This window comes from Lithobates pipiens, unplaced genomic scaffold (assembly GCF_037356315.1).
Source record: "Lithobates pipiens isolate NorthernLeopardFrog02 unplaced genomic scaffold, aLitPip1_a1.2 Scaffold_28, whole genome shotgun sequence".
NCBI lineage: Eukaryota > Metazoa > Chordata > Amphibia > Anura > Ranidae > Lithobates > Lithobates pipiens.
This window is the reverse complement of record NW_027507789.1, coordinates 82060362-82075941: the sequence shown is the minus strand read 5'-3', so window position 1 is coordinate 82075941 and position 15580 is coordinate 82060362. Positions and strand designations below refer to the sequence as shown.

The following is a 15580-nucleotide window of genomic DNA, read 5'->3' as shown; positions in this document are numbered from 1 at the left end:
AGGCATCTCAGAACTGCCATCTGGCTACTTCCCGGGTTTCCAACTCCTTCAACTAATCCCAGGAGACAATACTTCGCCTCCATCCTGGTGGAGGTTCCAACCACCCGATCAATGGTTCCTGTCACCTCTGTCCAGTAGCGGATCAATTTTGGGCCTCTCCAAAACATGTGCATCATGTCTCCCCCCATGTTCCCGCACCGGGGGCAACTTGCGTCCGGCCGTTCGGCCAAACTGAAAAAGTTTACGAGGAGCATAATAGGTTCTATATAATAAGAACAGATGTGACATCCTGTGTGAGGAGAGCCACAATTCACCACAGGCAGGATTCCTGTGGCCAATTATAGCTCGGGGGGTTTAGTACACACCCCACACTATATAAGGCCGCCAGCACGGCGGCCTTGTATAGTGTATTGCGGTGGTCAGGGAAAGAGGACGATAGGCAGGGACAGTGTCTTTACTGCTTGGGAACCTAGCACTGTTACAGTGGGTGTTATGTGCCTCCTGCACAGTACACACCTGAAGCTACCCTTTATTACTGGTGTTCAATTTCTGCAATACATGCATCTGCAGTGCAGAAGTTAGAGTCGGTGTTGTGTGCCTCCTGCACAGTATACACCTTATTGCTGGTGTTCTGTTTCTGTAATACTGTTACAGTGCTAGGGTGTACAGAGAAGCTGGTATATATAGAAGACTACAGCATACAGAAGAAAGGCTAGTGAATACAGAATACAGGTTTCGTGTATGTAGATAGGCTTGAGTATACAGAGATGCTAGAGTAAACAGTGAGGCTGGGGTACACAGAGAGGCTAGTTTAAAGACAAATACAAAGATGTTAGTGTATATAGAGAGGTTAGTGTATAGAGAGAGTCGAGTGTATACAGAAAGGAAAGTGCATATAGAGAAGATAGTGTATACAGAAAGGGTATACATGAAGGCTGACATTCTATACAGAAGACTGGGTAGTGTATACAGAGAGTCTAGTGGGTACAGAAGACAGGCTGGTGTATTCTAGCTAGTTTTTACAGTCTAGTGTATACAGAAGACATAGAGCTTAGTGTATTCAGAGAGTCTAGTGTATACAGTCGGCGAGTGTATACATAAGACTGGCTAGTTTACACAGTGTTTACAGAGATGCAAGGGTGTACAGAGAAGCTGGTATATATAGAAGACTACAGCATACAGAAGAAAGGCTAGTTAATACAGAATACAGAAGACTCGTGTAGGCTTGAGTATACAGAGATGCTAGAGTAAACAGTGAGGCTGGGGTACACAGAGAGGCTAATTTAAAGAGAGGCTAGTATATACAAAGATGTTAGTGTATATAGAGAGGTTAATGTATAGAGAGGGTCGAGAGTATACAGAAAGGACAGTGCATATAGAGAAACTAGTTTATACAGAAGACAGGCTTGGGTATACATCCAAGCTGACAGTGTATACAGAAGACTGGGTAGTGTATACAGAGATTCAAGTGGGTACAGAAGACAGGCTGGTGTATTCTATCTAGTGTTTACAGTCTAGTGTATACAGAAGACAAGCTGTGGTATACAGAGGGTTTAGTGTATTACAGAGATGCAAGGGTGTACAGAGAAGCTAGTATATATAGAAGACTACAGCATACAGAAGAAAGGCTAGTGAATACAGAATAAAGGCTGGCTTCTACGGAGAGGCTACCACTACGGAGATGCAGAACACTACCTAGGGTATATAGAGAGGCTAGATTATACAGAGAGGCTAGTGCATAGAGTGAAGCTATTGTATATAGAAGCCTGGTTAGTGTATACAGAGAAGCTAGTGTGTACAGAAGAAAGGCTAGACAGGCTATAAAGAGAGACAAGTTTTTATAGAAGACAGTTTGGGGTATACAGAGATGCTAGTTTATACAGAGAGACTAATGTATACAGAAGACAGGCTAGGGCATACAGAAGACAGAAGACGGGCTAGTGTATTCAGAACATAGGCTAGTGTATATCGAAGACAGGCTATTGTATGCAGAAGACCGGCTAGTGTAAACATGCTGGTGTATATAGAGAGGCTAGAGAATTTAGAGGGTAGGCTAAGTGATAACAGAAGACAATCTGGGCTATACAGAGACATTTCATCATTTCATCTAGCTCACATCTCTAATGGAGTTTGTCTCATTGCCATGTTATGCCTTTTCATTCTTATGCTAAATATAGATCACTACACGATTTTAATCATCCACATCAAGCATGCAATAAAACTATCATACATCAAAATAAACCATGTACTCTTTTGCTCTATTTTGCATATTTGTACCGGGACTGTGATTATGTGACAGTCCTGACACACCATCCTGACTTATTTTTCTTTATTTCTTATTAGAAATGGAGAGTACTATCTCAAAATCCGCTTAAATCTATTCACTTCCATGAGTTCTACCTCTAATTGTACCTTAATGCAAAATGTTCACAAAACCATCCATTTGCTACCAGACATGCTGCACATACTAAGAGTAATGTAACTATCGCTCTCTAACGATGTAAACAGTTTTATTGCTTTTCTGACATTGACCGAGTATCTCTGACATTAACTGAGTATCTCTCTGCACTATGATCTTAATCATAATAATAATAATAATAGGATTGTGTAATGCAAAGATCAACTAGTCTAATATAAGCTTTCTCATTGGTACCGGCATATCCTTTAAATTTAGACTAACGCAACTATTTCTCGGCCATTTTCAAGCTAAGCTTTCAATCTCTTACCTTTGAACAGCGATACTTCCTCCCTACAATATTAAGCCATTTAAATGTCCTATTGGTCGCCTATATTATACAACTCTTTGAAAAGCCTATATGTAGAGAATAAAACTAGTCTTACATCTTAATAAAACAGTTTTATTGCTCAACCAGTATCAGCTGTCATGACAAATAAACGTTTCCACTGTTTGACTCTATTTTCTGTATTACTTCTTTTTCTCCACCTTATCTGTCACAGTTATCTGTCACCTTATCTGTCACAGTGACAAAACATTTCTTTTTACCGCAGCAAAATGTGAGAAAAGCAGTATAAGCCGTCTTTCTGCCATATGCAACCATCTCTCGCTACCTCTATGCAATAGGATTCTCTTTCCAGTGGAAACGGAAAACAGTCAGAAAACAGTCAGTGTAAGCCGTCTTCGTGCGTAACAAAATTAGTGGAACGATTTACACGTTGGAATTTGCAAGCTACGTCAATTTACTGTTAAATAGAGTACCTTTGCATTTATCCCTTGACTTTGCAACTATCCCTTGATCCCTTTTGTGTATTCACTTTATCTCGACCTATATATAATGCCTCAATATTTTCCTAATTTGTTTTGCTATACTTATTATTATATTATAGAGATTACTAACTCTAAATCATTGTAAACCTAACCATAGTTATAATGTCTACAGCTAATTTTACGTTAAAGCAAAATTCACACAAAACCATCTTTTTAAAACCTTTACACATTAAGAGTAATGCAACCATCTCTCGCTACCTCTATGCAATAGGATTCCCTACAATATTAAGCCATTTAAATGTCCTATTGGTCGCCTATATTATACAACTCTCTGAAAACCCTATATGTAGAGAATAAAACTAGTCTTACATCTAAATAAAACAGTTTTATTGCTCAACCAAGTATCAGCTGTCATGACAAATAAAGTTTCCACTGTTTGACTCTATTTTCTGTATTACTTCTTTTTCGCTACCTCTATGCAATAGGATTCTCTTTCCAGTGGAAACGGAAAACAGTCAGTGTAAGCCGTCTTCTTGAGCATCAAAATTAATGGAACGATTTACACGTTGGAATTTGCAAGCTACGTCAATTTACTGTTAAATAGAGTACCTTTGCATTTATCCCTTGACTTTGCTACTATCCCTTGATCCCGATTTATACGTTGGAATTTGCAAGCTACGTCAATTTACTGTTAAATAGAGTACCTTTGCATTTATCCCTTGACTTTGCTACTATCCCTTGATCCCTTTTGTGTATTCACTATATCTCGACCTATACATACTGCCTCAAAATTTTCGTAATTTGTTTTGCTATACTTATTATTATTATTTTATAGAGATTACTATCTCTAAATCATTGTAACAAGTTATAATGTCTACAGCTAATTTTACGTTAAAGCAAAAGTCACACAAAACCATCTTTTTAAAACCTTTTACACACTGCACATTAAGATTAATGCAACCATCTCTCGCTACCTCTATGCAATAGGATTCTCTTTCTGACTCTATTTTGTGTATTACTTCTTCTCCACATTAACTGTCACACTGATAACCATTTGTAACACATAACACTTGCAACACATTTTTTAACAGCGGCAAAATGTGAGAAAAGCAGTGGGACGGTTTACTTGATTGAGAAGTGGTTGCAGTAGCAAAGCATAGGAATACAGTTTGATTACATTAATAACACATAATGCAACTATTTTACATTCATTTTACATTCACATCATGCATACATCCTAATGTAAGCTGTCTATCACTATTAATGTTCATGGTTACTGAAACATTATGCCGATGACCAGTGGAAACGGAAAACAGTCAGTGTAAGCCGTCTTCGTGCGTAACATAATTAATGGAACGATTTACACGTTGGAATTTTCAAGCTACGTCAATTTACTCTTAAATACCCTTTAGCTGCTTAGCTCACACTTTGCTGTATGTAGCCGCGTTTACATGTAAGTAACCAATGGGGATTGACATTTCATGTCCATCTCACATCTCTAATGCAATTTGTCTCTTTGCCATGTCATACTTTGCCAGTTATTATACTTTCTCATCCGATAGAAACCTAGGCGTTGCTGATATTTCATGATTACAGCAATCATCTCATCTAATTGCTATTCCGACATTCTGCCTTGGTATTACTTTGCAATGCTCTATTGAACAATGTAAAGGTAAGCTAGATATTTTGTGTATTTCCAGTTAAACTCGACCTGTATATACTGTCTCAATATTATCCTTTCTAATTTTGCTAAATTAGATTATAGAGTTTGCTATGTCTAAATCCTACTCACCTTTATTACGTATACTGCTAATTTTAGGATAATACGAAACCATCTTATTGCTTCTTTACACGCTGCACATATTAAGAGTAATGCAATGCTACCGTGAACAGTTTAATTGCTCGGGATAACTTTTACATTTAGAGTAATGAAATGATTTCTCAGTTTTTTTGGAGCTACTGCAACTATCGCTTCCGATCTCATTTCGACTGCAATACTTAATCTCTGCTATTGCAGAATATTTAGCTGCTGACACGTAATTAACTTGATTGATAAAAACCTACACACGTTGTTGCTGTTATTTCACGTATTTCCACTTAAACTAGTTATAGTTATTTTGCTATATTTATTACTAGTATAAACAGATTACTATCTCTAAATCCTGGTAAACCAGCTCACACTAAACCATCTAATTTCTACCTTACACGCAGCACATATTAACATATTAACATTTAGCCGGTATAGTGAAATAGTAAACGAAATGTGTAGATCACTCATCTAATATCGTCTTTTCAGTGCTACCGGAACAACTTTTAAATTTAGAGTAATGCAACGATTTCTCAGTTTTATGAAACTACTGCAACTAACGCTTTGGATCTCTTTCCTGATAAATTACGCTCTGCAATATTAAGCCATGTAAATTGTCCTATTGGTCTGCTAACAATGCTATGTATAATAATACAAATCTTTTAAAAGCAATATCGTCTCACTGCAATACTTACACTCTGCATAATATATATGAATAATGCGAATAATGCTAATAATAAAGTCGTGTAAAACTCGGCTATAAGTAGAGAATAAAACTATCTTACATCAAAATAAACCATGTACTGCCAAACCAATAATGGCCAATTACTCAACGTCTATCAGTCAATGACTTAACAAAATAAACTTTAGCACTCTTTTGCTCTATTTTGAATAGTTGTAGTTCTCCACATTAACTGTCACATTGATATCACCACTGACAACACACCACTTTGTAACAGCACCAAAATATGAAAAAAGCATTTTACATGTTTCAGAAGTAGTTGCATTAGCAAAAAATAAAGTCCTGTTTTCTTTACACGCTAGCTTTTCTGTATACATGAATCTCTCTGTGTACACTAGCCACTCAATATAGACTAGCCTCTCTGTCTTCTGTATACAGGTGCCCGTAATCTATATACACTAGCCTGCCTTCTTTTTACAATAGTCTCGGTGTCCCAGCCTCTCTGCATACACTAGCCTCACTGAATTCCCCAGACTGTCTTCTGTATACACAAGTCTATCTGTAAAAAAAATAGCCGGTCTTCTGCATACTCTAGCCTCTCTGTGTAACACAGTCTCTCTCTGGATTCCCTAGCCTACATCTCTGCATACCCAGGACCTTCCTCTGTATAATCTAGCCTATCTGTATACACTAGCCTGTCTTTTGTACAAATTAGCTTCTCTGTAGCCGGTCTAGCCTCTCTTTGTAACTCAACTTCTCTCTCTGTATACCTTAGCCTCCATCTCTGCATACCCAGGACGTTCTTCTCTATAATCTAGCCTATGTGTATACACTAGCCGGTCTTCTGTAGACATTAGCCTCCCTGTATAAACTAGCTGGTCTACTGTATACACTAGTCCGTCTGTATACACTAGCAAGCTTGCATACACTAGCCTCTCTGTGTAACCCAGCCTCCATCTCTGCATACCCAAGACGTTCTTCTCTATAATCTAGCCTATTTGTATACACTAGCCTGTCTTTTGTACACATTAGCCTCTCTGTATAAACTAGCCGGTCCTCTGTATACACTAGTCCATCTGTATACACTAGCAAGTATGCGTACTCTAGCCTCTCTCTCTCTGTATACCTTAGCCTCCATCTCTGCATACCCAGGACGTTCTTCTGTATAATCTAGCCTATCTGTATACAATTGCCTGTCTTTTGTACACATTAGACTCTCTGTATAAACTAGCCGGTCCTCTGTATACACTAGTCCGTCTGTATACACTAGCAAGTCTGTGTAACCAAGCCTCTCTCTCTGCATACCCTAGCCTCCATCTCTTGCATAAACCAGGACCTTCTTCTGTATAATCTAGCCTATCTGTATACACTAGCCTGTCTTTTGTACAGATTAGCCTCTCTGTGTAAACTAGCCGGTCTACTGTATACACTAGTCCATCTGTATACACTAGCAAGTCTGCATACTCCTGCCTCTCTGTGTAACCCAGTCTCTCTCTCTGTATACCCTAGCCTCCATCTCTGCATACCCAGGACGTTCTTCTGTATAATCTAGCCTGTGTTTTGTACACTTTAGCCTCTCTGTATAAACTAGCCGGTCTTCGGCATACACGAGTCTCTCTGTATACCATTGGATGTCTTTTGTATACACTAGCTGCTCTTTATACATTAGCTCTCTGTATACCCAAGCCTCTCTATACACTAGTCCGTCTGTATACACTAGCAAGTCTGCATACACCAGCCTCTCTTTGTAACCCAGCCTCTCTCTCTGCATACCCAAGATGTTCTTCTCTATAATCTAGCCTATTTGTATACACTAGCCTGTCTTTTGCACACATTAGCCTCCCTATATAAACTAGCCGGTCTTCTGTATACACTAGTCCGTCTGTATACACTCTAGCCTCCATCTCTGCATACCCAGGACGTTCTTCTGTATAATCTAGCTTATCTGTATACACTAGTGTATACAGACAGACTAGTGTATACAGAGGACCGACTAATGTGTACAAAAGACAGGCTAATGTATACAGATAGGCTAGATTATACAGAAGAACGTCCTGGGTATGCAGAGCGCTCAGCTTCAAGGTATGGCCAACGTGAGTAATATGAGGGACACTCCTCACCCCCGCCCCCACCTACCAGATCTGAGTTTCATCCCCTTGCCCTCTCTGCCCCGGTCATCTGGTGGCAGTTTTATGCACTCCCTGGCCCCCACCCATTCATAATCCTTACCGACCTTTCTTTCCGCTGCTCACAGGAACACACTGAATGACTTGTCTAATTAACCAACTTGTACAAGACACCGCTATCCTCCTGTCTGACACCGGTCCCCCTTGGAGGCTTTACCCCTCACTTTTTGGGTGGTCCCTGCCTCTCCCTGGATGCTCCACATATACCACAACGACATTGTCAGAGGGGCACCACTTGACAGGACACGGGGCTTTCATTCCGGTGCCATCTCCCATTGGAGCTTTCGGGGACCCTGGATGACTTATTTATTGAGCCTATTGGTACGAGACACTGCTTCCCTCCAGGGTGACTCTGGACCCCCCTGGAGGATTTACCCCTTACTGTTTGGGCGGTCCCAGCCTCCCTCTGGATGCTCTACACAGCCCCCGATGGCGATGCAGGAGAGACACTAATTGGCGGGCCCCAGGACTGCTGCTCGGGTGAAGTCTCCCGTTGGATGGAGGGATGGTGGCCCCAGCCCCTTGCCTGCTGGATTTTCCATGCACCGACCAGGGCTGCTCCTCTTTCATCTTGATGTGGTGACCATGGAGGGGAGGAGTTGAAATTTATGGGGTCCGGGTGTTTGCTGGTGGGAGTGCGCTAAAGGACTTGACATTTCTGCATGTTTGTCCCCTCTCCCCTGTTTCCCCCCTCCCTCCCCCCTTCCCACCCTTCCCTTCTCTCCTTTCCCTCCCCCTTTCCCCCTTCCACTCCCCCTTTCCCCCCTTCCACTCCCCCTTTCCCCCCTTCCCTGCCCCTTTTCCCCCCGGGGCGTGGACGGGGGAGAGGGGGGTAAGGAGAGGACAATCTGCCAAAGGGAGAAATGCATTTGTCCGGGGACTGCATGTACTTTAGGGGTATGGGACGGGGGGTGGTGGATCCCATTCTGTGATGCCTTTTCTGTTGTGACGGGCTCCCTCGTGCATGCCTATGTTTAGGGCAAGCCGAGGAGACCCCTCAGTGCTGACAGTTATATGCTCTACCTCTGTTTTGGTTATACTATTGTTTTTTGTTTCTTTGATGTTACTGATTGTCTTTTATTTGCATACCGGTATCAGACGTGACATTTACCACTGCCGGGACTGGGGGGACTAGGATTCGGGGGCTCCCTCTCCGACCTGTCTACCCAATAACCCAAGTAGGACAGCGCTTTAAACCCAGTGTACATCTGGTAAGCGCTATAGCATAATTGTGCTGTTTTAGTATACCCTTCCTGTACTGTTGAGTGCGGACAACCCTTAATTTCCCTCTCCCCCTGGGGTTGAGGTGCCCGGCCTCTTTTTCCCTTTACCTTTCCTTCCATTTGCCCTTCCTTTCTCCCCCTTAGTTCCCGCCATGCATTACCTACCCAAAACCTACCTTGGTTCAACTTTCTTTGCTTTTCTCTGATGTCCCCCTCCCCCTCCCCGAGGAGCGATGGCAGACTCAGTCAAGGTCACCTCTCTAAACGTTAAGGGACTGAACTCCCCTGAAAAATGGTGGATCCTCCTTTGAGAACTGAACACATCCTGTACTGATGTGGCCTTTATACAAGAAACACATTTTAAAAATACTAGCCTCCCCTTTCTATGGTCGAGATCCTTCCCTAAGGTCTACCACTCTACTAACCCCTCCTCTCCATTCTGATCTCTAGCAGGCTCCCCTGGGTTCTCCAGGATTCTCTGGTGGACCCTGGGGGCCAATATCTTTTTCTTAGGGGCCACATTGGAGAGCGCCTTTTTACATTTGCCACTGTGTACGCTCCCAATGATCACCAAGACACGTTCCTCAGAACTACCCTGCACAGATTATGTGACTTTCGGGAGGGCCAATTGATATTAGGTGGGGACTTTAATGTCCCCTTTCGCCATCGGTTGACACTTCTGCCTCTTGCTCCTCGCTCCCTACCCCTCACCTAGGTCTCTATTCTGGCACCTTAATGAGAGCCTCCTCCAGATACCGTAAGTTTTAGCAGATGTGACCAGGGAATTGGACCTTTATTTCCAAGAAAACTAAAGCAGGACTGTGACCCGGGGATAATTTGGGAGGCTCACAAGTCAGTACTCCGCAGGGTACTTATCAGGCACGGGGCGCGCATCAAACGAACACGGAAGGAACAGCTTGCTAATCTGTTTCGTGAACTTGCCTCTGTGTAAGCGAAACATAAACATACCCCCTTACGGACCTTAGAGATTGAATTGGGGACACTCCATACCCATATTGCTGTCCTACTCCATTATAAAGCGAAAGCGGCACTCCAGTTTTGTCATAAACTGACGTAGGAATCAGAGGACACATGCAGAAAAATCTTAGCCAGGTCCGTAAAGGAGTTGAAATTTGGCTCTTACATACCACAGTTGATAGATGAGAATGGCCAGAGGGCCTCTACCCCAACCCAAATAGTCGAAGTCTTTGAAAAATGTTACTCTGATCTCTACAACCTGCCCGATTCAGGGTCTGGACAGGACAATATAGACAGATATGTAACCGGTTCTGGTCTACCAACCCTCTCATCGGAATCACGGGAGTACTTGGAGGACCCGATCACACTGGAAGAAGTCCAGACGGCCGTGGGACCTCCGAAGGTGGGTAAGGCTCCGGGCCCTGACGGATATACCGCACAATACTTTAAGACCTTCCTCCCTATTCTCGGCCTGCGCTTGGTGAATTTATTTTCCTGAGGATACCCTTAGAGCCCACATCTCGTTGATAACTAAGGAGGGCAAGGACCCAGGCCTATGTGGGAGCTACAGACCCATTTCCCTCCAAAATTCGGTCCTAAAACTATTCTCTAACTCCTCGCCACGTGATTGGCACATTACTTGTAGTCCCTTATACATATTGACCAGTTAGGTTTTATTCCCACCAGGGAAGATAGGGACAACACCACTAAGGTGCTTACCCTGATCCGTAAAGCAAAGTCATCTGGGACCCCTTGTCTTTTCATGAGTACTGATGCCGAGAAGGCTTTTGATCGGGTCAAATGGACATTAATGTTCTCGGTCCTTCGCCATATAGGTCTGAGTGAACGGATGCTGGCATGGATAAGTAAGATATACTCACGTACTTACATTCCACCGGACATCGCGCGTACGTTTATGTTGAACTTCCCCCCACCCCTTGTCACTAAGATCCGCAGTTTGCTTCACGGGTGGCATTCTGGCCTCCATTCCTGGTTCAGCAGATGCAATCTCATTAAAATGAACATACTCCCTAAATTTACTTATCTTTTCCAAGCTCTCCCGATCCAGATTCCAGTCCTGTTTTTTAAGCAAGCTCAATCCTTGCTCACTCATTTTAACTGGGCCCACAAAAATCCCAGACTTAAGCGGTCACAGCTGACATTGTCTAAACAACAGGGAGGGTTTGTTCTCCCTAACTTGCGACGCTACTACCTGGCCTCCCATCTGGGGCATGTATTGGACTGGAATCGAAACAAACTTTCTAAGCTCACTCCCGAATTCCGCTAAGAAGCGCCATGTGGTGCTATAAGTATTCCCCCACAGAATTTATGTCACATCCCACTATAGGGGCTTAGTTGAAAGTCAGTCACCTGATCGCTACCCAAAACACACTCACGTCTTTGACTTCCCCCCTATTCCCTATACGTGGCCATCCAACCTTTGAACTGGGGACCCACTTAGAAATTCCAACCTAGACAATGCGTCTAAATTCGTCATTGATGGAAAATGGCCTTCTTTCTCAACCCTAACAGATCCGACAGGGCTTTTCCAACTGCCTTTTTGGAGAGCGGCGCAACTACATCATTTTCTCCATTCCATCCCCAATCCTCAAACGTTCGCCCGCCCTCAGTCGGAGTTTGAGACTCTATGCAGGAGCGAAGGCCCTTTGGCCCACATTCTCTCTCAAACAGATTACCCACACTTAACCTGTCTGTCCAACTGGGAAAAGGACCTTAATTGCTAATTTTCCCCAGCACAGAGACAACGCATTATCACTTTGGCTCTCAAAATGTCGCTGTGCACGAAGATACAGGAGACGAATTTTAAACTTCTCACCAGGTGGTATTTGACACCATCAAAGCTGCAGAAATGTTTCGAACATATGCTGGAGGTGTGGAGAAGAAGAGGGCACGTTGCTGCACATTTTTTGGTCCTGCCTCAGCTTGGTGGACTTCTGGACAGAGATCCGATGCATAACACAAAAATTCACAGACTTCTCCATCCAGGAAGAGGCTGCATTCTTTCTCTTGCACCATTCACAGATTCCCATTAAAGTGGAGGGCCGGTTATAAAAAAAAAAAAAAAAAAAAAAAAAAAAGTCAGCAGCTGCAAACACTGCAGCTGCTGACTTAATAAACACACTCACCTGTCCAGGGCGCCCGCGATGTCGGCCGCCCGAGGCCGACCCGTCCCTCGGCTCTCGGGTCCCGGCGCCGCCATCCCTTGTAAGGGAAACAGGCAGCGGAGCCTTATGGCTTCACTGCCCGTTTCCTACTGCGCATGCGCGAGCCCCGCAGCTACTGCGCATGCGCGAGTCCCGCAGCGCTTTCTGAATGGGACGCGCTGTGTTCTGGAACACACAGTTCCCAGAACACAGCGCCACTCATTACCCAGAAGACGCCGCGACGAAGACAGAAGACAGAAGATCTCCGCGGAAGAGGAAGATTAGGAGAAAGTGCCTAGCAACAGGCATTTCTGGTAAGTAAAAAAAAAAAAATTTTTTCATTTTTTTTTTTTTTAGATTTTTTGTAATTTTTAACATTTTTTTGTTTTTCAGGGTGGCCCTCCCCTTTAAGAAGTACAAAAAAATCTATTTTACGGCATGTGATAAATGCGGCGAAATCCTGCATCCCTCTCTATTGGAAAAAATGTTCCCCCCCTTTCATTACCCACTGGCTTAGGAAAATAGAGGACATTAAAAAAAATGGAGGACTTGATCCTCACATCACAAGGTATACAAGAATTTTTTAAACAAACCTGAGACATCTGGAATACCTTTATATTCTCGCTGGAAGGATGTCGCCTGCTATCGCCTTAGTGCTCTGAGCTTTCCTTGACTGGCCCCTTGGACAGTGGCTGCCATTGTGTCTCGTCCCCTCTTCTCCTTTTCTGATCTTTCAACCCTTCTCTTTTCTGCCTACCTCCCCTATCTCTCACCCCCTCCACCCCCTCTCTCTTTTGGAAAGAGTGGAAAATTGGGAATGACGGCCCCACACCCCCCTCTGGATGGATTATGCCGGAGGGACCTGGGGGTTTGTGTGACCCTGGATCTTGGTACAGTACTTTATCCGTGCCTCGAATCATTGTGATTGATGGAAGGCAGACTCACAGTTGCGAATATACCTGTATCAAGTATTGTTCAGCTGCTTTTTGCTCTGTATTTCTCTGTTGCATTATGTACTCGGGGGACCGTCTTCCCCTATTTGGAGAAAAAATTATATTTGAAAAAAAAAAAGAAGCCTACGACACCTGGTATTCCCAGGCGGTTTCCCATACAGGCATTAACCAGGCCTGCTGGTCTGCTTAGCCTCCAAGATCAGACGAGATGGAACAGATTCAGGGTGATGTGGCCGTAGCCGATATCTTCAGGCACTCTCAACTCTCTTGACAAACACCAAGATGGTCACCTTGGAAACAAGCGGAAAAAAATAGGTCAATGGCCACAACATAAAAAGATGCCTACGGCATCTGGAAATCCCAGGCGGTCTCCCATCCAGGTACTAAACTGGTCCCAACCCTGCTTAGCCTCTGAGATCAGATGAGATTGGGCTCTTTTAGGGTGGTGTGGCCGTAGGAGATTTCTTCAGGCACTCTCAACCTTGACTAACGCCAATATGGTCACCTTGGGAAACAAACAAAAAAATCAAGTCAACGCCAACAACATGAGAAGAAGTCTACAGCACCTAGTATTCCCAGGTGGTCTCCCATCCAGGTATTAACAAGGCCCGACCCTGTTTAGTCTCTGAGATCAGACGAGATCTGTTGCTTTCAGGGTTATGTGGCCATAGGCGAGCTCTTCAAGCACTCTCAACCCTCTTGACAAACACCAAGATGGTCACCTTGGTAAACAAAAAAAAAAAAAAAAACAAGTCAACGCCAACAACATAAAAATAAGCCTTCAGCACCTAGTATTCCCAGGTGGTCTCCAATCCAGGTACTAGCAAGGCCCGACCCTGTTTAGCCTCTGAGATCAGAGGAGATCGGGCGCTTTCAGGCTTATGTGCCCATAGGCAATCTCTTTGGGCACTCTCAACCCTCTTGACAAATGCCAAGATAGTCACCTTGGGAAACAAGCGAAAAAAAAACAGGTCAATGTCAACAACATAAAAAGAAGACTACGGCACCTGGTATTCCAAAGCCATCTCCCATCCAGGGACTAACTAGGCCCAACCCTTCTTAGCCTCAGAGATGCGAAGAGATAGGGCTCTTTCAGGGTGATGCTGCTGTAAGCGAACTCTTTGGGCACTCTCAACCCTCTTGACAAATGCCAAGATGGTCACCTTGGGAAACAAGCGAAAACAAAACAAAACGAATCAAGGCCAACAACATAAAAAGAAGCCTACAATAACTGGTATTCCCAGGTGGTCTCCCATCCAGGTACTAACCAGGCCTGACTCTTCTTAGCCTCCAAGATCAGATGAGATTGGGTGCTTTCAGAGTGCTCGGACTCTTTCCCCATCACTAATGGGACGAGGCAGGGGTGTACTCTGTCTCCCCTAATTTTTATTCTGACACTGGAACCACTTATGTGTCACGTTCGGAATGACCCGAATATTACTGGCATATCCAAACCCTCGGCACACCACAAAATTGCGGCATGCGCTGACGATCTAATTTTTTTCGTCTCCAATCCACACATTTCACTTCCCAATATACTCGCGGCTCTCCGGCGATACGGCAGCCTATCAAACTATAAAATCAATTGCACCGTCGGCTGTATTGAATATATCGGTCCCGGATGGTGAGGCCAGGAGGCTACGCTCCGCTTTTCCATTCTACTGAGCTGAAAAATCTATACGTTACCTGGGCGTTGACATCGCAGCGGATTTGGCGCAATTGTACCCGCTTAATTTTGTCCCTCTCCTGAATAGACTGAAATCTGATTTGGGAAACTGGCATGCTTTAACACTGACCCGGTTCGGGCGCTGTAATGCATTCAAAATGACGGCCCTCCCGCGGATCTTATACTTGTTCCAGACATTACCGATCCGGTTACCCCCAATTTTTTTCAGACAACTGCAGCTGCTGCTCCGGGACTTTATTTGGGCACGCAAACCGCCCAGAGCCCGTTTGCAATTGCTTGCCAGACCAAAGGACAGGGGGGGTCTGGGTCTCCCAGATCTGAGACAATACAACAGAGCGACTCTGCTAGCGAGAGTCGTTGATTGGCATTGTAATGGCCCACACAAGCAGTGGGTGGAGATGGAGATTGAGGATGGATCCATTCCCCTATTGAGCTCCCCGTGGCTCCTGTCCTCCCTACCAAAAGACCTCAGAGATCACCCCGTAGTGGGAGCTACGTTGGCTGTTGTGCGGAGGTTGTTCCGCTGCACACACATTGCTCCCCTGCCGTCACCAATGACTCCGGTTATAGGTAATCCAGACTTCCCACCGGGATTTACCAACAATAAACTGCGACAGTTGACAGTGGTGGGGAAACAGCGTCTGGGAGAGGTGTGGCCCTCGGGAGGGCTCCC

The 15580-nt window shown here is 44.1% G+C and overlaps 2 pseudogenes; both read right to left on the bottom strand.

Moving 5' to 3' along the window:
- Positions 1–13559: 13559 nt before the first annotated feature.
- On the bottom strand, positions 13560–13679 carry LOC143937081 (5S ribosomal RNA; annotated as a pseudogene).
- Positions 13680–13774: 95 nt separating this feature from the next.
- Positions 13775–13893, bottom strand: LOC143936939 (5S ribosomal RNA; annotated as a pseudogene).
- Between the last annotated feature and the right edge of the window lie 1687 nt (positions 13894–15580).